The sequence below is a fragment of the Pelodiscus sinensis genome, chromosome 1, assembly GCF_052426305.1.
Source record: "Pelodiscus sinensis isolate ZL-2025 chromosome 1, ASM5242630v1, whole genome shotgun sequence".
NCBI classification, from domain to species: domain Eukaryota; kingdom Metazoa; phylum Chordata; order Testudines; family Trionychidae; genus Pelodiscus; species Pelodiscus sinensis.
The window spans coordinates 183,192,223-183,216,127 of NC_143052.1; the positions used below are offsets into that span (position 1 = coordinate 183,192,223).

Sequence of the window (23,905 nt, forward strand, 5' to 3'; positions counted from 1 at the left end):
CTTTAAAAGATGATATGCAGATTGCCTCAATATGAACAAGTGAACTTGATGTAAAATATGCTAATATAATTCAAATGATTTTTAAAGTGCTCAGGATTTCTACATTAATCTCTATGCCTGTTTCCAATTGAAAACTCAGGCACTACTCAAATTCAAACCGGTAACAATTACATTTAAATTATTAGTGCCCTAACAATTACTTGAAAGATCAGGGGTTTTTACAACAAATGATGTTATTGCTCTGTGATTGTTAGAGAATTTTGGAAAGGGCAGCAAATTTTTCTTTCACATTTCTGTAGGCTCTGACCATCTCCCATCAGATTCCTAATTTCTACCTATCAAAGAAAGGGAAACCCTGGTGTTACCCTCTAGGCCTTAGTGGAATGTACCTCCTCATGCAATATCTATTTTACTGTGTTCTTGCCTAACTCCTTGCCCTCTTCTCTGCTAGCTCTGATTACCAAAGTAAAAAAATGGCCTCAAGGTTTATGACAGAAAAGTTGCCTCCAACTGCCCTTTCAATAATTCACACCACAGATTCAATTACTGCAGTCAGATTAATATAAATGTACTGAATTTAACAAACAATACATATACAATGTTTACTAGCTGGCAACATAGCTAGAATTCCCTGGCCCAGAGTTGATTTAAAATCAGAAGAGCTTTTAACTTCAATAGAGCTATGCATTAGTTGAAGGTCTGGACCCCTGTGCTGAAATGGAAAGAAATGGTATTTTGAACACCTATGTGACAAGTCATAAATGTGAATCTACAGCTCACCAGCTTGGCATGTAGCAATGTCCCATTTGGCCACTAGGACAGTGCGCAGAAAGTCCAAGCGTGCAGCTTGGTGTACAACTTGGAAAAGCAGTATGTTAAGCCATACTTCAGACCTTTCAGTGTGGTAGCATTTTCTGCACACAAACTTGCAACATAGCAACATTGAGATCAACCTGGCTTAGAAACAACTGACTATGGACCGGTCTACACTACACAGTTAGGTTAAATGACAGCTTAGTTGTGTCAGCATACACACAACATAAGTGTGTCCCACTGTTATAAGTGGTCTATTACACAGATATGATAACTCCACCTCCACAAGAGCTGTAGGGCTTATGTCAGTGTAGTTAAGGTGAAGCAGTGCAGTTACTTATATTGGCTTTTGGTTGTCTTGTCAATTTTCAGGCCCAATGCTGGAGCCATGAAATTGACAAGAAAGCCAAACAGCTAGAGCCTAACTGCCCGGGCTCCCCTCCCCAACCCCAATCCCTTGTTCAAGAATATACTGGACCTTTCTTCATATTGTCCCAGTGCTTCTCAGATACTTCAAGGTGGATAAATGATGTCTTGATGATAATGACACTAATTAAGGGGAGGGGTCTGGCAAAGAAAAGGGGATGGAATTGGCTTTTTTAAATATTTTAGGGATTTTTGTGCTTTCACTTCTCTTGTAGTAGGACATTAAGAAGTGTGGAAGGACTGTTCTTAGGTATACTGGTGAAATTCCATATCACTTGAGGCAAAATTTTACCAGCCCACACATGGAACCCCATTGAAGTCAAAAGGATGCAGAGGTGTAAGAACAGAATGTGACTCTTAGGCGTTGTCAAAAAATTACCCCATCTATATTTGTTATCTCAGCTATATCCTGAAGTAAAAAATCAACATTATCCTATATAGCGGTTTAGCTGTGTTTTTATTTCTGAAATTTTGACTTCCATATCTTTCATTCTAGAGATCCTTCTGGATCTCAGTACTCTCTTCACTGTGTGTAGCATATTAACATGGGTAGAAAGCCATTTGATAGCTAAGGCCAAGGTTTTCAAGTATAAATGCCTAAAAATTAGGCTTTAAAATAATTGATCTGACTTTCAAAAGTACTGAGTCCCCACTAAAGTCAATGGGAACAGTGGCTGCTCCACACTTTTGAAAATTAGGCCATTATTTTGGGAGTAGAAGTAGGGACTAAAGTAGTCCAGCCGATGTTGAGGGACAAAGGGGTCAATTGCCCTGGGGCCTGGCAATTTCCGAAAGCCCCAGGCCCTTTAAACTGCAGACGGAGAGCCGTGTGGCATGCTACATACAACTCTAAAGGCAGCAGAGAAGTGGAGGGCTGAGTGAAGGCAGGTGTGGCATGCCCCTGACCCTTCAGACCAAGGCCTCACCCTTTCCAGGAGTGCGGAGTCAACCTCCCCTGTCCACACACACACACACCTTGTACAGTGGCCCAGCATGGTTGTTGGCTCCCCTGGACCCAGAAGACAGATTTTGGCCTCCTGTATTATGAGAGCCTTAACCTAGGTTCAGAAAAAAGTCAATTCCAATACCCTATTATTTTCTTCAGGCTCATGAGTATCAGAGAACATAATTGGAAGGTCAGGATATGTCTACACTACAGCGTTATTTCATAATATCTTATTTCGAAATAACGCATCTACACATGAAATGCATTTCGAAATAGCATTTTGCTATTTCAAAATAGCGTGTCCACACTGAGTGGACACTGAATCACATTTAAGGCCAGACAGAACTAGGTCTGGCAGGGCATCAGGTCAAGAGTTAAGTTGTGTGATTTCTGCCTGAGGCTATCTGAGGCCTGTGCTTAAAGGGACGCCCTCTTCTTCCCGCTCCCCCCACTCCCACCCCCGCATACAGCCGGTTCTCAGGTTTCCTTGTTTGCTTGTCTACCTCGTGAGGGACAGCAAAGCATTTTGTCTGTGCATGCTCTGGTTGCTCTCGCTCGGGACATCACAGCACTCTGCAACATGGAGCCAGAGCTGCCCCTGGGCACTCTGGTGCTTCTTGTGGACATGTTGCTGCAAGCCTGGCTGCATTTTTTACAGGCTTCCATCCATGAGGCCCATTGGGGGACTGTCAGTATTCAGGAGGCCCTGTAGGAGATCTTCCACCCTTAGAAGCACTAAGAGCCTCCCTGGTCTGCCCCACTGGGGGCTTGTGCATCATTCCTCCCTCACGTTCTTCCACTTACCCCTCACTAACTCTCTTTCCTGATGTCAAATAAAATACACATATTTTCATGAACACAAACTCTCTTTATTTAACAAAATGGAGGGGTGTAATGAAACTCTGATAAAACTGGGGAAAGGAGGCAGGAGAGGGGAGAAGAGAGGGTGGGAGAGGAGAGGGTTAAACCTGGGAGGAGGGAGCTGGTAGGGAGAAGCAGGGAGAAGAAGGGGGATGGGAAGATCAGGGCTCAGGGTTGGGGGTCTCGCCGGACCAACTTGATTTTCATGCGAACTTGCTCCTGGGTTCGCAGGTGGACTTTGGTGGCCAGGCTGGCAGCTATCATGCCCTAGATGGCCATGTTCCCCCATCTAGTGCAGAGATCATGGATGTTGGGGGCATCCCCCCCAAACCTGAATAAGATCCATGATCTCCACCCTGGACCAGGGGTGGCTGCCAGTGGTTTGCTGGCTCATGTTTTGAGGCCACTGGGTCAGGGGCTGTGACTTCTGGATCTGAGCTGGCAGACATGGAACTGGCATGGGCTCCAGGGAGGGGGAAGGGAGAAGAGTGTTCTTGGTCGAGGCTGGAGTGGCCACCAAGGCACACTGGGAAGGCTGGAGGGCCCCTATTTCGATATAAGTGTCTACACATCACTTATTTCGAAATAGCTATTTTGAATTTGGCGTTATTCTCCGTGGAATGAGGTTTACAAAATTTGAAATAAGTGCTGCACTATTTTGAATTAATTTTGAAATAGCGGTTTGGCTGTGTAGAAGCTAGTAAAGTTATTTTGAAATAACGGTTGTTATTTGGAAATAACTTTGCTGTGTAGACATACCTTCAGCTAAAATTTCTAAACAAATCAGTGGACAAAATTACAACAATAGTCACTAATAGAATTCATTGTGATTACTGATGTTCCATTTTCCAATAGTCATCCTAATAATAGCGTTAGTGGGAGGGATGATTTATGTAAAAAGTAACAGTTATTTTGAGGATTTAAAAGAGAAAATATGACAATCTATCTCCTCCCCCACTCCAAAAATAAATAATGGAAAGGAGGGAGACTGGCCCTTTGCTTATCACCATTTGTGATGAAATAGCATAAATATACTGTCTCTTTTATGGCCCTTAACATTTTGTTTTCTTTCTTTTTTTCCTAGTCATAGTACCGCTAGAGCTCTATTTTCCAGATATCAGCCAGATGACTCAAACCAAGCATCATGACCAGTTGCTATCATTGAGAGAAGCCTTCCTGGGGACAGAGACATTGATTCTTTATCCAGAAAAATTACAGTTCCAGTTACAGAACAAGTCATTTAGTTTCTGGGATGTAAAGTCTGTAGAAAAAATTAATTGTCAAGGTTAAGAAGTTGGCAGGTACCTTTAATTCACTGAAACATAGAATTTAAGTGATATAATCTTATGACAGGAATTGGTTAGTCGGAAATTATATGGACTATACATGACAACTGATTTTATTCTGTAGCCAGAGTAAGTGTCTTTTTGTCTTCCACTTTTCACTCGGTATCTCTAATACTTTTTCCATTTCTGTTTAGAATAATGTCAATGAAAAGTATGTATTACACAGGCATGAAATTTAAAGTATTAAACTGGTATGGATATATTTGTTGAGTGATTTAGAAAAAAAAGTATTTTTCTTTGGGGATGTGAATCTTTGGAGACTTTCCTGATATTGCCTTCATTGGTGAATCAAGTCTTCCTTTAATATCATCAGACTTACGTATGCATATTTTAGAAAAGGGGATAGAGCATCCATTCACATGCTCTATGCATTCTTGACATAAAAAAAAACAGATAAGTAATATTTTATTTTTGCCCATATATAATCAAAATGCAGCAAGTTTTCTTGCATAGAAACCAGGTTACTCAAAATCTCAAATCATCTTTAGAACCTTATCTTTCTGGACACATCAATAGGGTCCAAAATATTGCTATTCAATAAAGGGGAGAGGAAGAAAAAGAGCTGAAGTTTCAGTGAATTAGTATGTTTGCATTCAAAGAAATATATAGGTATAAACCTTCAAATACTTAGTTCTAGCATATCTGCTAATGCTATTCCTCTCATGCACTACCACTCAGTAGAGATGTGTTAAGCAGATTCTCCTCTTTGACCGGGGAAACTCTGGGCAGTTCAGTGAACAATGTGCATATGAGGCATTCCATTATAATTCACTCAACATAGTTTCTCATTTTGGTTCATCAAGATTTTAGGTATCTCTTTTTACATCAGAGAACTGGAAAATGTGAAAGTTAACCAGATCATTAAGGATACATTCTATACAATTACCTCAGTGGTGGGATTTTTGGAAAGTAATTTAAATAAGAGAAATTTGCTAACTTATTTGATATTTAACATGTGTTGTTTCCTGCCTCCTCTGCACCCATCTCACACACATGCACTTACCCTATCACAGCATTACATTTTGAAAGCATTGAAATTGCAGTGCATTCTCAATTTGTCATATCAGCATATGCCTGTTCCACCTCAAGAGCACATTTTCATAGTGTGCTGACAGTTGAGAACTATCCTTTTTCTTAATGTTCCTCAAACGTCATTCCGTATCATTTCCCTACCGCTGCCTACTCTATTTACATTGTCAGCTTCTTGATTGGTAGGTTGTTCATAATATAATCAATCCATAAAGTTCAGAGATTAGCAACACATTACATGTCAAAGGGTGTCTATAAAATATAAAGACATGTAGAAATATTCCAGTATTTCATTATTGCATTTTTCATTCATGCATCATTCACTTCTCATCTGAGATTTTTAAAAGGATTCTTTCTTAGGTCCCAATCCTGCATATATGCACATACCTCACTTTAAATATTCGAGAAGTCCCACTGATTTCACATGGGACAGGAGACAGATAATTTATAGTGAGCTGATTGAAACTTTATTGGGGTATATATGTGCTTGTGTGTGTGTGAGAGAGAGACTGAGTATTCTGTTCAAATCAAATCTGCAAAGTAAGTCAGGTTCAAAAAAAATTCCCAGTATGGAGATGGAAAATTGAGAAAAAGAAATGAAGTTATTAAAAAGAAACCTTACAATGTTTTCAAAAAAGAAAATAGCTCACTAATTTAAATTAAATAAACACTGACTAAACATTTTGCAATCCATATGAAATATTTAGATTGTCCTGAAATGAAAATAAAAAAAAGTTTTCATTCAGATATATTTTTTAATTTTTCATTCCAGTTCAGACCAGGGGAAAATTTTGAATTCAATATTCATAGGATGGGAAAACCATTTCCCATCCAGCTCTATTCAGTTACCATGGAGTCTAATTGAAGAAGACTCAGAGGGAAAGAAAAATTAAAAATGATAATTATAGCAAACTCTTATACATAAAAATTTCAGTGTTTTATAGTCTGATGTCATACCTGCTAATTCTGGAATCTGCTGCTGTGTCTCTTATTGGGAATCTTCCTTTTCCAGTCAAAGAATGTTCTTGGGTTTTTTAGTCCTGCAAGATCACAAGCTATCAAACATTAATGTAACATTCATCAATGAAAAAGTAGGTCTCTGTCCCAGCTCATACTTTTGCCTTTCCTAGGCCTCCAGCCAATGTAGGCAGAGGGCAGGTAGACTACTCAGAGGCACATGATAAATGAGCATGTCCAATAGATTATAATACAAATTAATTACTGTATAGAATATCATTAATATTGTCAAAATATCATGATAAATAAATTCAATTTATCACATGAATCTCACCTATATGTGTGAAGGAGGAGAGGGGCTGAGAAGGGTAGCCAGATATTCTCAGACTATTACCATTAACCTCAGCATTTGTTAGCAGTTACTACCAAATGTAATCTGAGATCTTGAAGTATGAGCTATTCTAAGAACAGAGAACTATTATTTCATAATGTCTGAATTACTGCAGATAACTACAAGTGAACACTGATTATACATCAAGTACTCATAACATGTGCAGTGCTAATTGCTGACCGGAACAGCAAAATGCTGAGTATGTGCCCTACCCATTGAAGCCAATGGGAGCTCTAAACCCTTGTTTCCATACAGTATTTAGCCCTCATTCTAGTCACCCAGAAAACACAACAGAATTTTGGCAAATGCAGAAAAGAAAATGAAGGAAACAGTTTTGATTTGTGAGGTGTCATAAGTTCTTTTTCTGTCATCTAAGGATATGTTCTGTCTTGGGAAGACATGTTATTTGCTGTGAATTTTGGATTATGCAAATGTCCAAGGGGTGGGAGCTGAAAGACTGCATGAGCAGCAAGAGGTTTTGCACTTTGCCCTGGAATTTTAGGAAAGACTTGTTCCTGGGAACTGGCCATTAATGTTGGGATGAGAATCTTGGAAGAAATGATTGCCCTGCAAACTGTTTATGACAACCTGTGTTAAAGGAATCGTCTGTGTCAATAAATCAAGTTCCAAGTAGAATGAAACCAGACTTCGTCACTGATTCTTCCTCCATCAGGAAGCCAACAAGCAAGCTCTCAGACGTCTAGTACTGCTCACAGAGCGGTTGTGGAGAGGACAATACAATAATATAGCCAGGGAAAATTGTTCAATTGTCTGAACATTACAAGGTGTTTGCTCCTACTGGGGTCCAGGAGTTGGGCAGGTGTAAGCCCACCCACATCTAAAGGACCCTCCCCAGCCTACAGGGAGAATCCACAGAGCCCTGAACTCCAAGGCTACACTGCACTGCTCTTCCGGAAAAAGCTACACAAATTGCAAACCACAATTTGCATAACTTTTTCCACTTTTTTTTGAAAGCAGCTTTTCCAACATTTGGCCCGTCTACACTGGGCCAAATGTAAATCTTTTTTGGAACATCCCTTCTTCCTCATAAAATAAGGTTTACAGGGATGCTGAAAAAGCACAACTGCTGTTCTGAAAAAAATTTAGGAAGAGCAGATGCATTCCCTGGACACAGCAGAGTTTTTCTGGGATACCTCTGGTATTGTGAGAAAACTCTGCAGTGTAGACATAGCTCAAATTATTACAGAGGACAAATCAAAGGAAAAACAGGGACAGGTGTGAAGGTCAAAGGGCTAAAATGAGGAAACCAGATGGGATACCAAGCAGAGAGCTCTGGACAGTGCCCACTGCCCCTTAAAGGCATTGAGAGAGCCAGCGGACACCACCCAGTGGAACTCTGCCCAGATACATGAGCTGATACAGGAGTGAAAATAGGTTCCACAGTTGCAGGCCCCTCCCTCATCCAACCTCTGCTCCCTGGTTTTATAAATAGCCATCTTAGCTACAGAGTGTTTGCTAATAAGGGTGAGAATTACTTTTAAATAACGATGTCTGTGTCCCTGCAGAAATCATTACACATGTTATGAATTGTAGATTTGAAGATTCAATATCTAGAAGGGACAACTGTGATCATCTAGTCAGACCTCTTGTATAACAGAACTGCCCTCAAATAATTCCTTCAATATATCTTGATTTGAAAATGGAGAGTGATAGAGAATCCTTCTTGACTTTAGGTGAATTGTTTCAACGAGTAATTGCCCTCACTGTTGAAAGTTTCCACTTCTTTCCAGTGTGAATTTCTCTATGTTCAACTTCCATCCCCTTGGATTTGTCTGCTAGACTGAATAACTCATCATTAAATATTTGTTCCTAATTTAGCTACCTATAGATTACATTAAGTCACCCCTTAACCTTCCTCTTTGTTCAACTGAATTGAGCCCCTTGACTCCAAGGCATGTTTTCTAATCCTTGTTTCATTCACTTGGCTTTTCTCTGAACACTCTCTAAGGGTATGTCTACACTACCCCGCTAGTTCGAACTAGCGGGGTAATGTAGGCATACCGCACTTGCAAATGAAGCCCGGGATTTGAATTTCCCGGGCTTCATTTGCATAAGTGGGGCGCCGCCATTTTTAAAACCCCGCTCGTTCGAACCCCGTGCAGCGCGGCTACACGGGGCACGAACTAGGTAGTTCGAACTAGGCTTCCTAGTTCGAACTACCGTTACTCCTCATGAAATTCAAATCCCGGGCTTCATTTGCAAGTGCGGTATGCCTACATTACCCTCCTAGTTCGAACTAGGAGGGTAGTGTAGACATACCCTAATGTACTCCACATCTGTCTTGAATGACTGGAACTAGTGTAGGACACAGTATTCTAGCTATTGTCACACCAGTGCCAAAATACAGAGGTAAAATAATATCCTATGCTTACTGGAGACTCCTGTTTATCTCAGAATTGCATTGGCGATAACAAGTCTTGTGCATAAGGGAGAAGTGGTGGATGTGATATATATAGACTTTAATAAGACATTTGATATGGTCTCGCATTATCTTCTTATCAATAAACTAGGAAAATACAACTTAGATGGGATAGATAACCATTCTCAGAGTGTAGTTATTAACAGTTCACAGTCATGCTGGAAGGGCATAACAAGTGGGGTTCTGCAGAGGTCTGTTCAGTATCTTCAGCGACGATTTAGATGATGGCATATTGAGAGTACGCTTATTAAGTTTGCAGATGATACGAAGCTAAGAATGGGTTTCAACTGCTTTGAGGGATAAGATCATAATTCAAAATGATCTGGACAAATTGCAGAAATGGTCTAAGGCGAAATTGGATGAAGTTTCCTAAGGACAAATGCAAAGTACTCCAATTAGGAAGGAACAATCAATTTCACACATGCAGAATGGGAAGTGATTTTCTAGGAAGAAGTACTGGACAAAAGGATCTAGGGGTCATAGTCAACCACAAGCTAAATATGAGTCAACACTGTGACACTGTTGCAAAAAAAGCAAACACGATTCTGGGATGCATTAACAAGAGTGTTGTAAGACACAAGAAGTAATTCTTCTACTCTACTCTACTCTGCATTGATTAGGCTGCAACTGGAGTATTGTGTCCATTTCTGGGCAGCACATTTCAAGAAAGATGTGGAGAAATTGGATAAGGTTCAGAGAAGAGCAACAAGAATGGTTAAAGGTCTAGAAAACATGAGCTATGAGTCAAGGCTGAAGGAAATGGGCTTTTTTTAGTTTGGAAAAGAGAAGGCTGAGCGGGAACATGAGAGCAGTTTTCAGGTATTTAAAAGGGTGTCACAGGCAGGAGGAGGTTAAGTTGTTCTACTTGGCCTCTGAGGATAGTACAAGAAGAAATGGGCTTAACCTGCAACAAGGGAGGTTTAGGTCAGACAATAGGGAAAAACTTCCTAATGGTCAGGGTGGTTAAGCAGTGGAATAAATTTCCTTGGGAAGTTGTGGAATGTCCAGCACTGAAGATATTTAAGATCAGGTTAGATAGACATCTATCAGGGATGCCAGACACTGTAACTGGTCCCGCCATAAGGGCAGGGAACTGGACTGGATGACCTCTCAAGGTCCCTTCCAGTTCTAGTGTTCTATGATTCTATGATTTTGACCACAGCATCACACTGTCCATGTATGTTCAGCTGATTATCCGCTATGCTCTAAGCCAATTTTTTCCAAAACCACTTCTTCCCAGGATAGAGTCTCTTTGTTCCTAAATGTATACATTTAACTGTATTAAAAACTGGATACAGTTGTTTGCTTGCACCCAGTTCACCTAGTGATCTACATTGCTGATCTGTCCTCTTCATTATTTACCATTCCCACAAATTAGAGGGAGGGAAAATCTGAAATTTTATCAGTGGTGATTTTATTCAGTCTTTCAGGTTGAGTAACATTGAATAGCATAGCCCTCAAAACAAATCCCTGTAGGATCCTATTGGAAATACTCTCACTTGATAATTTCCTATTTCTCATTTACTTTTTGAGACTTATCAAAAAGCTGTCTTTTAATCCACTTAATGTACACCATATTAATTGTCCTAGGGTTGCTTGTAAGAAAAATCATCATGCAAGAGCAGGTCAAATGTCCTAAAGAAATATCAAATTATTACATGAGCAATATTTCATTTATCAACTAACCTCATAATTTCATCAAAACAAGATATCAAGTTAGATATGGAAGTTTCTTGAAATATCATTTGGAGTCCTTATTGAATTAAGTTGAGTTATCTTTGGGTTCTATTGTATTAAGTATAATGCTTATTTATTATTGTGGGCTGGGATTTTATGTATCCTTTCCCCATAGAGATGTTATGTGAGGTCTGGGCATTCAAAGGACTCTATTAAAGGCTAGCATTGCATAAGAAACAGCTGAACTGCCAAACCGGGGTTCTAGTTTTGAATCTGAGACAGTTACAACTCATAACTAGGAGTGTAAAGGAAAAATGCCTACCAGCCTAGGAAGCTGGAGGCAAACTCTGGTAATGTTTTTAGCATGTTTATTACTTTTAAATGTGTGCTTTCTGTGGTACTTTCACCTTAAGAATAAAATGTGCTTGTTTAGAAAGTGCTGTGCAGTGACTTAGAACTCTTGGCAGTGTTCCCTCTAGGCTGTGTGCTTGTGCAGCTGCTTAGTTGAATTTCAAACGATGAATGTCAGAGCGCCCACAGCTAGGCTTTGTGTTTCTATGGATAGTGCACATTCTTACATGCTTTGGTGAACATAAAAAAAAATATTCCACACATGGATGGAAAAAAATAGAGGGAACATTGCCTGTGGGCAGAGACTCTGCAGAGAAATCCAAGCACAAACACCAGCCTCTTGTGTATGTGTATATATATATATATATATATGGGTATATCAATGTCGACAGTGGTCTGTACCGTTTTAAAGATCCCATGGTCAGAGAGGAGTGAAGCTCAACTCTCCTCTCAGGCTGGGAGTCAGAAGCCTAGAGTGGGTGCCCTTGGTGAATCAACAAATGCACATACAGGGTATATCTACATTTCACACTTATTTTGGAATAAGTTATTCCAGAAGAAATACTCCAAAATAGCTAATTTCAAAATAGCGTGTCTACACTACAGGGAAGCCTCAAAATTAGTCTGAGGCAGGCTTCTCTAATGTGAATGTGCTACCTCGATTTAGAGCCCCAGGATGCATTAGGGAGTGATTTTGGCAAGAAAACAACAAAAAATAAATGTTAACAAAAAGACAAAATCATTTGGGACTGAATGCAGCTGTTTGATCCAAAACAAGTGATTTCCCCTCCCAATATACCACCTTTTTAAAATTTTGAAATAGTGAATAAAGTTCATTTTGAAATGCCAGAGTGAACCATTTGGACTTTAAAAAATGCAAAAATAAAACAAAACTAACAAACAAAAAAACAGTTGCCCCGGCACTTGTCCTGAACAATGAACTTCAGAAACACTTAACTTTAAGCAAGTTACTAGTCCAACTGACTTCAATGACACCCACACTTGTGTAAAGTTAAACACATACTCACAGGCTTTGCGAAATCATAGCATCATCAAAATATAGGGCATAGGGTGACCTCAAGAGGTCATCTAGTCTAGCTTGCTGCACGGAGGCAGGACTAAATATATCTAAATCATCCCTGGCAAGTGTCTGTCCAACCTGCCCTTCAAAACCTTCAGCGACGGGATTCCACAACCTCCCTTCAAAAAGCCTATCCCAGTGCTTAGCTACCATGTATATCGTCAGGAAATTTTTCTAATATCTAACCTAAATCTACTTTACTGGTAATTAAGACCATTATTTCTTGTTCTACCTTCATTGAACATGGAGAACAACAGATTACTATCCTCTTTATAAATTCCTCATAACATTTTTGAAAGCTTATCTGCTTCTCCCTCTCCAGTCTTCTTGTGGCTAAATATGCCCTTTCTATACATCTTTCCTCATAGGTCAGGTTTTCTAAACCCTTCATCATTTTTGTAGCATTCCTCTGGGTGCTCTTCAATTTGTACACATCTTTCCTTAGATATGAAATCCAGAAATGGAAGCAACACTCCAGCTGAGACTTCACCACTCCTGAGTAGAGCAGAATAATTACTTTCTGTGTCTTACATATGACACTCCTATTAGCATGCCTCAGAATATCAGCTCTTTTTCACAAGTGTGTCACAGTGTTAACTCATATTCAGTTTGTGATCCACTATCACATCACAATCTGGACAAGTTATTCCCATTTGACTTCTATGCATTTGACTTTTCTTCTCAAGTGAAGTACTTATCGTTATTGAATTTCATCTTGTTGATTTCAGACCAACTCTCCAATATGTCAGGGTCATTTTGAATTCTAATCCTATCCTCCAAAATATTTGCACACCCAATCAGATTCATGTCATCAGCAAATATTATAAGACTTCTATCCACAATATTATATAGGTCACTTATTAAATTAACTAATGCTGTACCTAGAACAGTCACCTGCAGGATCCCACTAGATATATCCCTGTGAAATTCCATTCTAAGGAATGAATCAGGACAGATGGACAACTGTGTATCCTCAAATCTCCAATCTGGGGTGCCTTTTACACTGTTTTACTTTGAGAACCATTCCTGGTCAGTTTGCAAACAACCTCTAGCATGCAAAATCACTCCCAGCTGAATTACACGAATGTTCTGTCAGTCACTCATGAATTATATACAAGGCATTAGAAGCAAACTCCTAGATCTTCTCCCCAGAAATGAAAATCTTGTATTGCCCAGCTGTCTCCTGGACAGTAGAAAGCTCATACAATGTCCATCATTTCATCAATGAAAAGTAACAGGAACAAACCTTGTTATGTTAAGTGGAGGTTTCCAAAAATTTCCATCCAAACACACTGGTTTAGATAAAACAAGTTTATTAACTCGAGAAAATTAGATTTTTAAGTAATAAGTAGGAAGGTATAAAAGCCAGAATTGGTTGGAAAAAAATAAATAAAACAAACTAATATCTAACCTAGCAAACTGAAATGTGTTTAAAACAAAAGTTTCTCACCACCTGCTCTTTATCATCTTTACTCCAAGACATGACCCCTCCTCCAGTTTAGTGGTTCTTCAGTCACTGTTGCTGCCATGAGAAGAAGAAAGTGGAGTAGAGAGGTAATTTGTGTTGATTGTGTTCTCTTTTCTTACACCATTGTTTCCTCTTTAAGTACCAATTCTAGTTGGGGTTTAGGTGACAGCCAGTCTGTTAATACAGGAACTCCCAGCAATTTCCCATTGCTAATATGTACAATTTCTCCTTTACCCCCTACATCCTGCCAAAGAATGGCTGTTTAACTAGGCATTGGTCATATAGTTTTTGTTGATACCTGGCTGAGGTGTTGATTTATCTTTTGTTTCTGAGGAACTGGCCTATGCCTGCTTTTCTAAACTTGGAGCATGTTACAGCAATGTCATACAGCAGAATCATATAACTTCATATGATGTTCTGGAAGCCAGCTATACATACGGAAATTAACTCACAAATGCAATAATCACAAAGAGAAACAATGATCCCCAAAATTTCATCATGATAGCAATATTAGTAGGCATCATGGTGTAGGAAGCTGCCAGCAAGATGAAATAGTGAGTGGTGAAGTGATCTAAGGTATATCTATACTGCACCATTATTTCGAAATAACAATGCCAGCATCTACACAGCCATTCTGGTATTTCGAAATAATTTTGAAATAACGGATGGCTTATTTGGAAATCTGTAAGCCTCATTCTATGAGGAATAATGTCTATTCTGAAATAGCTATTTCAAAATAAGGTATGTATAGATGCTCCACTTCTGCTATTTCGAACTAGCCCGTCACCAGGGTCATTCTAAGTTATTCCTCCCCAGTGCCTCCTGGGGCTCTAACTCGAGATATCAAGTCTATATTAGGGAAGTCTGCCATTAGGGACTAATTTTGAGGCTTTCTTGAAGTGTAGACATTCTATTTCGAAATAAGCTATTTTGGAATAACTATTCTGGAATAGCTTATTTCAAAATAAGCATGCAGTGTAGATGTACCCTAAGACTAGATAATCATTACCTGAAGTTTTATTTTTAATACACTTTGTATGGATAATAGAAGTGAACAATCTTCTATCAGATTCTATTATTGCAAAAGGCATGTCTCCTATTTCAACTCATGCTAAAAAAAGAAATTGGAATACACTACCTGTCATTACACTCAAGAGCAACAGTTTTAACCATCTCCCATCTCATAATATAGAACCAGATTCTTATTTAGTATAAAGTCAGAATAACACTGTTGACTTCAGTGGAGCTATATTAATGTACACCATCTGGGACTCTGGACCACAGCTTCGGTCTATCACACCCCGCTCTCTGCAGTTGAGGATCTGCAGCTTTAATATGCTCTTACCACTTTGTTTGTATGGAAGAATATCAATGGCACCTCCCTAAGCAAGGAAAAAGACTGAATTTCCCCATAAGATTTATTTTTGCTACAGAATATTGGTGGATTTTCATATTGCTCTTAGACAATTTGACAGAACAACGCAAGAATATATTTGCATTTGTTGATACTAGTCATTTTAAGAGCAGCACTGAAGTCTAAGATGTGTAAGTACTATTAAAATAATGTAATACTGTGATATGACAGGTAGCAGCAGAATTTATATATCTTGCTAGATGTGTGTTTAGCTAACAGTGATGTCTTATGACTACAGATTAGGGTCCCAATTTTTGTTCAATACTGCACAGGGTATGGCTTCGCTACAAAGTTTTGTCGGAAAAACGGCCGTTTTTCTGATAAAACCTGCATTATGTCCACACTGCAATCACGTTCTTCTGAAAGTAAATCAAAAGGACAGAGGGATTTTTCCAGCATTGGTACTCTTCTTTCTTCGAGGAAGAAGCCTTTTTCCAAAAGAGCTCTTTCAGAAAAAGGCATGTGCGGATGGGGAGGAGGTTTTTTTTTTTTTTTTAAAAAAAAAGAAGAGGCCTCCAGGAAATAACAGAGGTGGCCACTACATCCAAATTAATCAGGACTGTATAATTCCTGTCTCCTGGTCCCTCTTAAAGCTGCAGGCAGCCTGGACAAGTTTTGTGGCAGGAAGCCAGCTTGAGAGCAGCACCTCACCAGACAGCTCTCCCTGCCACAGGCCTTGCCACTCATGGCCCAGCCTCAAGACCCCCGCAACCCTTTTGGCCCTCACAGGAAGCAGCCCTAGGGGTACCAGGACCCACCCAGGGGGACCAAGAGGTGGGCACCCTCCTGGTCTGGAGTGGAGATCCTGTCCCTCCTCAAGCTGTGGGGCGAGGAGGACACCTTGCAGGATCTCCGCTCTAAGCGCTGTAATGCCGAGATATTAGGGCACATGGCCGAGTCCCTGGTGGAACGTAGATACCCACTCTGGACTTGGAACAGGTCCAGAGTAAGGTCAAGGAGCTTCACCAGGGATATGTCTGGGCCAGAGAGTGCAGCTCACGCTCAGGGGCAGGACCCCACATCTGCCCCTACTTCAGCGAGCTGCACAAATCCTCGGGGGGGTGGAGAAACGTCTTCCCCACCCATCATGTTGGACTCCAGCCTCCAGACCCCTGTCATCACCAGGGCAGAGGTCACAGCGGAGAAGGAGCAGGAGGAGCAGGGCCAACCAGAGGAGGAGAAGGAGGAGACAGAGACCATGGCCCTGTCCCTGGAACTGGTGCCTGTGAGCCAGGATGTCTCCCATGCCTCGTCGGATGCCAGGGAGGGATCTTCAGGTGGGCGGTCTTAGTTTGTCACACACACAGGGTGCGGGAGGTTGTGCACAGGGGGCAGGGTGTGAGTGTCACTCAGGTTGCTCGGGCTGGACATCGTGCTGCGGTCCGCGCATGTGGAACCACGTGCAGTGTTTTCTGTGCACCACGCGGACTCAGCAAGCAGCCCCAGAGCATGGGTGGGATCCAGCTGCCAGGCTCAGGGGAAGCCACACACGTCCTGCCATGGGAGGGGGGGCCCTCCAGCACCTGCCATGTCTGGAAGCAGGCTAGCCATAAGGGCACAGGCATGACCCCAGGCACATGGAGGCACAGCACACGGGCATGCCTGTACATGCGAGGTACCACCCACTCCCACAGGCAGTGCTGCGAGCCACAGGGGTATGTGTGGACGCGAGGGTGGGCCATGCTGTTCCTTGCTCCTCTACGACCAGTGAAGGAATCCCACTGTGGCCGGATACTTCCCTTGCCTGCTTCTCCATGGGGTGGGGGGTTGGGAAGCGGGAAGCATGGTCCCCTGGCCACCTCGGGGCCCCTGTGAGGCAGGGCCCTCTGTGTAGGCCACGCATGGCCTTGCTCCTGGGACATCCACCATCTCTGCCCCAAGGACTGTTGGTCACTGCTCACAGAGGAGGGCACAGCTGCAGGGACAGTGTCTGCATGGATGACTGACCGCCTCTGCCTCTTTGTGTTTTCCACAGCCGGACCAGCTGGGACTGAGGGACAAGCCACACCACCCGTGCCAGCTGCCAAAGCCCAGGGGACCCGAAGGTGCCAGGGTTCTGGAAGACCTCATGTACCAGCATGTCAGCGTCCTGCGCGACGTGCAGCAGACCCTGGTGCAGAAGGTCCGTGAGGACTCTGAGTGGCGGAACCACACATGGGATCAGCTCATATAGAGGTTTGATAACATGTGTACCATCATGTCACTGCTGTAGCTGCTCCTGGCTTCCACTCTTCTTCCTCCCTGCTATGCCCATTCCCCCTTCACCTGTCCCCCATACAACACCTCTACTCCCTCCCCAGGTGATCCCCCCTCCCTCTGCTCCCTGCCACCTTTGACCCCGCTCCCTGTGGTCCCTGGACCCACCCAGCCCCAACTCCTTCCCTATGACTGTGAAAAATGGAAGTACAGATGCTATTCTTGACCCATATTATCTCTAGTTTTTATTTAAGAACTCACTTGACAGTCTTTGGTGAACAAGCACGAAGATGATCCTGTAAGCATCTTGCCAATTGGCACTGAGAGATTCATACCTCAGTTTTTATGTTTTATTTTTAGAATGTGACATTGTGGCTTTCCGCATGTGTGTATGAGCACCCATAATGTCCACATGTGGAAGGATCCAGAAAGAAGAGTATTCCAGGTTTAATCATCATTTTAAAACTCTTCACTACAGTGTGCCCTGTATTCTGTGCTTAAAAGTCCAAGAAACTTGAAATGGTCATCCTTAATTTCTGGTAAACAAGAATTGCCAAATTTCTGCATATCAGGAGTGTTTCATGATTGTCTGGATTATATGTTGTTGGAGAGAGAGGAAAGTGTTTGCCACCACACAAGATCAGAATTCTAAGAAAACTTTATAATGGGTTCTGAGGTAGGAGGTTCAGACAACAAATAATTTTGTTTCAATTAGGATGTTTAAACAGTTCTGGGGTCTAGATTTTATTGACTGTTAAAATTCTTCACTTGGGATTTAGAAGCAGTCAAACATCATTTCAGAACCTTCTTAGGATTTACAAGGATTGACTATATTTAGTTTTAATTGGTGATTTTACTTTTTTGATAATTTAATTCCAGTCCATTACTGAACCTAACTTGTAGATTTGCTTTTGATTTGATAGCTGTATTGCTATATTCACAGTTTAATTTAGTAGTATTAATAGAATCTTAGTCCAGTGATATGTTTTCTTGTATTTATTGTGGCTTCGTTACATTTATAGCACAGAGATGGAGTCATATTTCCTTCAAAAAGCAACATGAGTCTAGAAACTTTGAGGACATATGAGGACATCAGCCAGTAAAATGGAAAGCTTCAGTCACTTCACCCAATTAGCTTTGATTCTAACAAAAATGTGTGGTTTTTTACACTTGAATTCACATGCAAAGAAGTGGTGTCCCACTATCTGTACTGTGTATAGAGAGAGATTTTCACACCCTATGTTGGAATGCTCAACCCCTGTTCATAATGTTTTGGTCAACATATCTAGGAGCAGACAATACCAAGTGATTTCCATAGGAAACAAATCACAAACCATGAGTCATGATTAGGGAAAACTCAAAAGCCTTTTCTACACATATACAGTTTTTGTACCAATCTAACTGTATGTGATTTTACACCAGACAGTTAAATCACAAAAACTTTGTATAGATCAAACCAAAGGGAGTTGATGCATGCTCTTTTTAACCAACACAAGGTAAATATACACTCAACTTTTATATCTGCATTAATGAATTATTATTAATAAAATAATAATACAATAATAATAATAGTAATACTTTGCAAATAGAACAGTGATGTGAAATCAATTAAATAGCTTGCTACAAAAAATTTGCTCTGCTCTAGTTTCTACAACAGATTCTCAATAATGACATAGAAGTTGCAGGTTTATTGAAGAATTACCAATCTAGTTTATGGATTTATTTCCATTGTAGCTGAACTGCAAACAAAAGCTGGATACCAAGAAGAAAAACACGATTTGCCAGACACACACATCCTGAACATGTTTTTAAAAGCTTCAGATAGTGTCATCTGCCCTTTTAATGGCTTAGTAGTCTTACAAGTATCACTTAACATAGTGATATTTGTTTGAGTAAACACACATGCACAGAGAACACTTTCCCTCATGTATATTAGAATGTATTGTAAGCTAAGTCTCCCCCCTCCTCATTTTGACAAAATTATCTTTTTCCACAAAAAGGGGGTTGCTTTTTACAGACAATTTCAATACATTCTCTCTCCCTTGAACACCATAATGAAAACCAAGAAATTGTGAATTTCTGTTCAACAATTGCAACATTTTGTCCTCATTTTGAGTATCTTTTTTCCTATACTTTGTAGGACAAGGCAAATTTCAGAAAAAAACCCTCTTTCGAAAGCCTCCTCCTTCCAGAGGCTTAAGGAAGAGAGTGTTTGCGCTTCCGCAAAAAACGTGGAAGAGCAAACGCATTCCCTGGATGTGGCAGAGGTTTTTTGGGATACCTCTGGTACCCCAAAACCCCCCTGCAGTCTAGCTGTATCCCCAGAGAAAGTCACATGGTGAGAAGCTGGGGGTTGCACAGCACGCTGTGGTAGGGCTACGAGTGGTGGAGTGGCCAAAAACCACATGCCACTGGAAGCCAGCTTGGCTGCCTGCCGGCAAGGCTCCAATGGAGTATCCTATTCAGTCTGCAGAGGGAAGGGGGCAGGAGGCTGTTGCTGCTGCACCATGCCAGGGAGCAATGGCAGTGCACGGAGGCATTTCTTCGTTGCTTCTTCCCCGCAAGCCGATGTTCTCATCAAGTAGCGAAGTGTCCAGCAGGGCTTTCCAGGACGTTTCATTACTTGATGGGAACACCAGGACAGAGTATTTAAAATCGGGCCAGTCCTGGAAAATGCAGGATGTATGGTCGACATAGACTGAACTGTGAGGCAGGTTGCTAAGATTCCAGTTTTTACATTTGCCTGGCACAGCATTCATGGGGATACTCCTCAAGAAAGCTATAATTGTCCATAATTTGGTTTTAATTTTATATTTGCTGTAAAGCCCAGTATGGCCACTGGATGAAGAATCACCTTTTAGATTTTAAATGTAAAACAGAAAAGAACTAAGAAAGGGGATTCTTGAAAAGAAAGGAGGTGAGATTGGAAAAAAGAGGGATCGTTGACTGCCCCTGAAAAGGTTGTCATCAAATAGGCATGTTTTGGACACATCACAATGGCAACTTTTCAAAATAGTAGAAATTTTTCCATATCTTCATATATAATTTGTGAAAAATTATTCATAATTTCAATGTGGAAAAAATCCAACCAGTTCTACTCACTGCCGTTTTCATAATACTGCACAGATATAATCTTAGCACTATAAAGAGTAAGGGGGGAGGGAGGATAATGTGTCTGTTAAGTTAGAAGGATACTAAAAATATAGAAGTGCAGTAATGGAATCATATTCTCTTTCTTCCTTGCCTTCCTACATCTGAGGTCCCTTTCCATAACCTAGTAGCAAAGTGGCTAGAGGGGACTGTCTATTACAAATCCTTACTGGTTTTACATAGCAGCCTTTCACCAAATTTCTCAGAAGTATCAAGTACCAGAACAGCCACTAAAGCAACATAGCTAATTCCTGTTTTGCCACATGGGAACTGTGATCATTCGAATTACATTATAATGCAGGGAATGATTCTAATCCTAATAAACTTTTAAGAGAAAGCCTGCAAAAGAGCATATTACATGACACTAACAAGGATATTGGGGAGAGGCTAATTTTATTCTATATTGCTCATACCTCTCAGCAACATAATTTTTTTAAACACAAGCCTTAAATCAATCATAAGTCTCTGAATCTTTCATAAGTGTCAAATGGTATGTTTCTAAGTGCTTAGGGGCCTGCAAAAGCCTATTAGGAGTAATAGTTTTACATCTTGCTACCCCTGTGTTTAGCAGGAGAGTGGTAAACCCCACCGTCTTCTCTCTCTTGTTTGCTGCTGCTTGAAAGCAAAAGCCATCACAGACTTTGCCATTCTCTGTGTGAATGAATGAGGTAATAAACAAACCTGAAGCAGTTAATTCGAAGAAGTAAAGGATCACTCAGTCACTGAGGAAGAGAAGGCTGAAAGGAAGTTGCAGGAAGTGGTGCAATGGTTGATGTTAATATACCTGGCCAGTTCCTGATCCAGGTGATCCCTGTGGTGGCTGATTTGTGCAAAGCAGATGCAAAACCAGTTTCATCAGCCACATGACATGCTTTCTAGTGCAGAAGGATCTCTTGGTGGCATGTGAGCCAAGGGAGTGATTGTAAAAGCCATCCCTTCCCAACTCCTACAAAGGAAAAGGAGGCTAGAGTCAGGGAGCCACTACATTCAGCCAAACCCTACCTCCCTTCAGGTTGTTGTCAGATGGTGCAATTTAGAGCAGCTTCACTGCTGCTCTGAATTACTTCTCAGGAATGAGCCAGCCCTAGAATTAGAGAGGAGCAAAGACTCATTACGAATACTTGTTCTCTATGCTCCCTGCCCCCCATCACTATGGTGTACCAGGCACAAGAGATATGGTCTGGCCATCAGTTTGGCACCGTCTGTATTGTCAAGAGTGCATTTTGACTCAAAAAAATGCCCTCACATTTACAGGACTAGCTGTATCTCTATCCCTTTTCTGGGCTCTGACAGCACCCATCTCAGTAGTGTAAGCTCTTGGCTTTACCTGCTTTTGGGCAGAATCTCACAGTCCTTCCACTCTTAGCCCAAGATCCACATACATTAACCATCTGCTTCTTTGCTGGGCTGTCTCATTTTGGAAGCTGGTGGCTAACACATCCAAGAAGGCTGTTGGTCAAACAAAGAATTGTTGTTTTAGCAGTAGGAACAAAGCATTGTGGGGGGGAAAGTATTTTTAGAATAAACCATAAATTAGCTTCATCTGACTTCAGCCTAACTACAAAAAAATAAATACTTCACTATATGCTTAATTTACTGGACCAGAAATTAGAGTCTAACAAATTTAGACCCCATAGAGCAGGGTTACTTAACACATAGCCCACTTACTCCTGCTTTCCTGGGGGAATAATTTTATTTTAAAATAGTTATTTTGGGAGTTATTATTTTGAATTTAATTATATCAAAATCATTTCCTAGTGTAGACATGCCCATATATGTGAGCTATAGTTCACAATTCCTTTGACCCTCTAAATCATTGATTCCCAGACTTTTTGGTATAATGTCCCCATTTTTGATTTTTGAACTCCTTCTCCCCCCCCCCCCCCCAAAAAAAAAATAGCAGCAAAACTTGTTGGGGAAAAAAAGGAACTGACTGGACACAAAAACTTGATAGGGTGAGGGGGCAGGGTCGCCTCGCACCCTCCCCCCTAGAATTTCTTCACATACCTCCAGGAGAGTATGCCCCCCCGTTTGGGAACCCATGCTCTAAATCCATCTGCTACTTCTACTTTTTCTAGCCCCAGCATTTCTTAAGTATGTTCTTATGTAGTCTTACCTCAGGGTATGTCTACACTACAGCACTAATTCTAACTAAGTTAGTACGAATTAGTTAATTCGAACTAAGCTTATTCGAACTAACGCATCTAGAACTAAAAACTAGTTCGAATTAGCGTTTTGCTAATTCGAACTAGCGCGTCCACACTGATTGGACGCAGGGGCGCATTTAAGGGCGGCTGAAACCGGTTCTGGCAGGGCATTAGGTCAGTAGTTGCTTTATGTGGCTGCTGTCTGAGGCTATCTGAGGCTCATGCTTAAACCCCCCGGACAGCCGGTTCTCAGCTTTTCCTGCTTGCTTGCCAACCTCGCCGAGGGACGGCAAAGCGTTGATCTCTGTGCCCGTGTGTGTCGGTGCTTCCCTTCGGTGACGCCGCCGCAGGTGGCAACATGGAGCCAGAGCTCGCCCTGCATCTTCTGGTGCACTTTCTGGACTTGCTGCTGCAAGCCTGCCAGCAATGGCTCGAGGTTGCCTGGCACCTCCTGGTGCACATCAGCCCCCTGCCTCTCCGCCTGGCCGCCCTGAGGGCTGTGGAGGAGCCGCAGCGGCACCCCGGCACCGGCGTGCCCCGCCGCATCTGGCGTCTGGAAATCAGCAGCGACTGGTGGGACCGCATTGTCCTGGAGCGCTGGAAAGACCGACAGTGGACCCAGAACTTCAGGATGAGGAGGGACACCTTCCTGGAGCTCTGCGAGTGGCTCGCCCCTGCTCTGCGCAGAAGGGACACTCGCATGAGGCCCGCCATCCCCCTCCAGAAGCGGGTGGCCATCGCCCTCTGGAAGCTTCTTCCCCGACCCACTGCAGCCATGGCTGATGAAGCCCTACACGGGGCACCTCAATCCCTCCCGCCAGACCTTCAATGCCAGGCTGACCAGGGCCCGCATCGTGGTGGAGGGGACCTTCGGGCAACTGAAAGCCCGTTTTCGATGCCTCCTCACCCGCCTGGACCTGGCCGAGCACAACATCCCTCCCGTGGTGGCAGCATGTTGTGTGCTCCACAATATGTGTGAGAGAAAGGGGGAGGCTTTCCTGCCAGCCTGGATGGCTGAGGCTGACCGCATGGCTGGCCACTATGGTCAACCCTGCACCACCGCCGTCCGGGAAGTCCAGCGGGAGGCCGTCCGGATCCGGGAAGCCCTGCGGGAGAGCTTCCTGGTGGAGGAGGAGGACTGACCTCTCCCTGCATGCCCAACTGGGGCCTTCTTCCACCCTACCCCCTTCCGCTTTCCCCTCCCTACCTACT

At 42.0% G+C, this 23,905-nt stretch overlaps 1 long non-coding RNA gene across 8 annotated transcripts in view; it reads right to left on the bottom strand.

The window, feature by feature from the left end:
* LOC102445745 (uncharacterized) overlaps window positions 1-23,905 on the bottom strand; it is a 142,155-nt gene that overhangs the window by 75,520 nt on the left and 42,730 nt on the right. For 4 of the 8 annotated variants that reach the window (XR_012897831.2, XR_016347925.1, XR_016347924.1 and 1 more), the window contains 3 exons: window positions 21,874-21,995; window positions 21,331-21,492; window positions 6,379-6,461 (listed from right to left, as the gene is read on the bottom strand). This is a non-coding gene — a long non-coding RNA (uncharacterized LOC102445745). The remainder of the gene's footprint in view (window positions 1-6,378; window positions 6,462-21,330; window positions 21,493-21,873; window positions 21,996-23,905) is intronic. The other 4 variants (XR_016347927.1, XR_016347926.1, XR_012897834.2 and 1 more) reach the window with 2 other exon arrangements.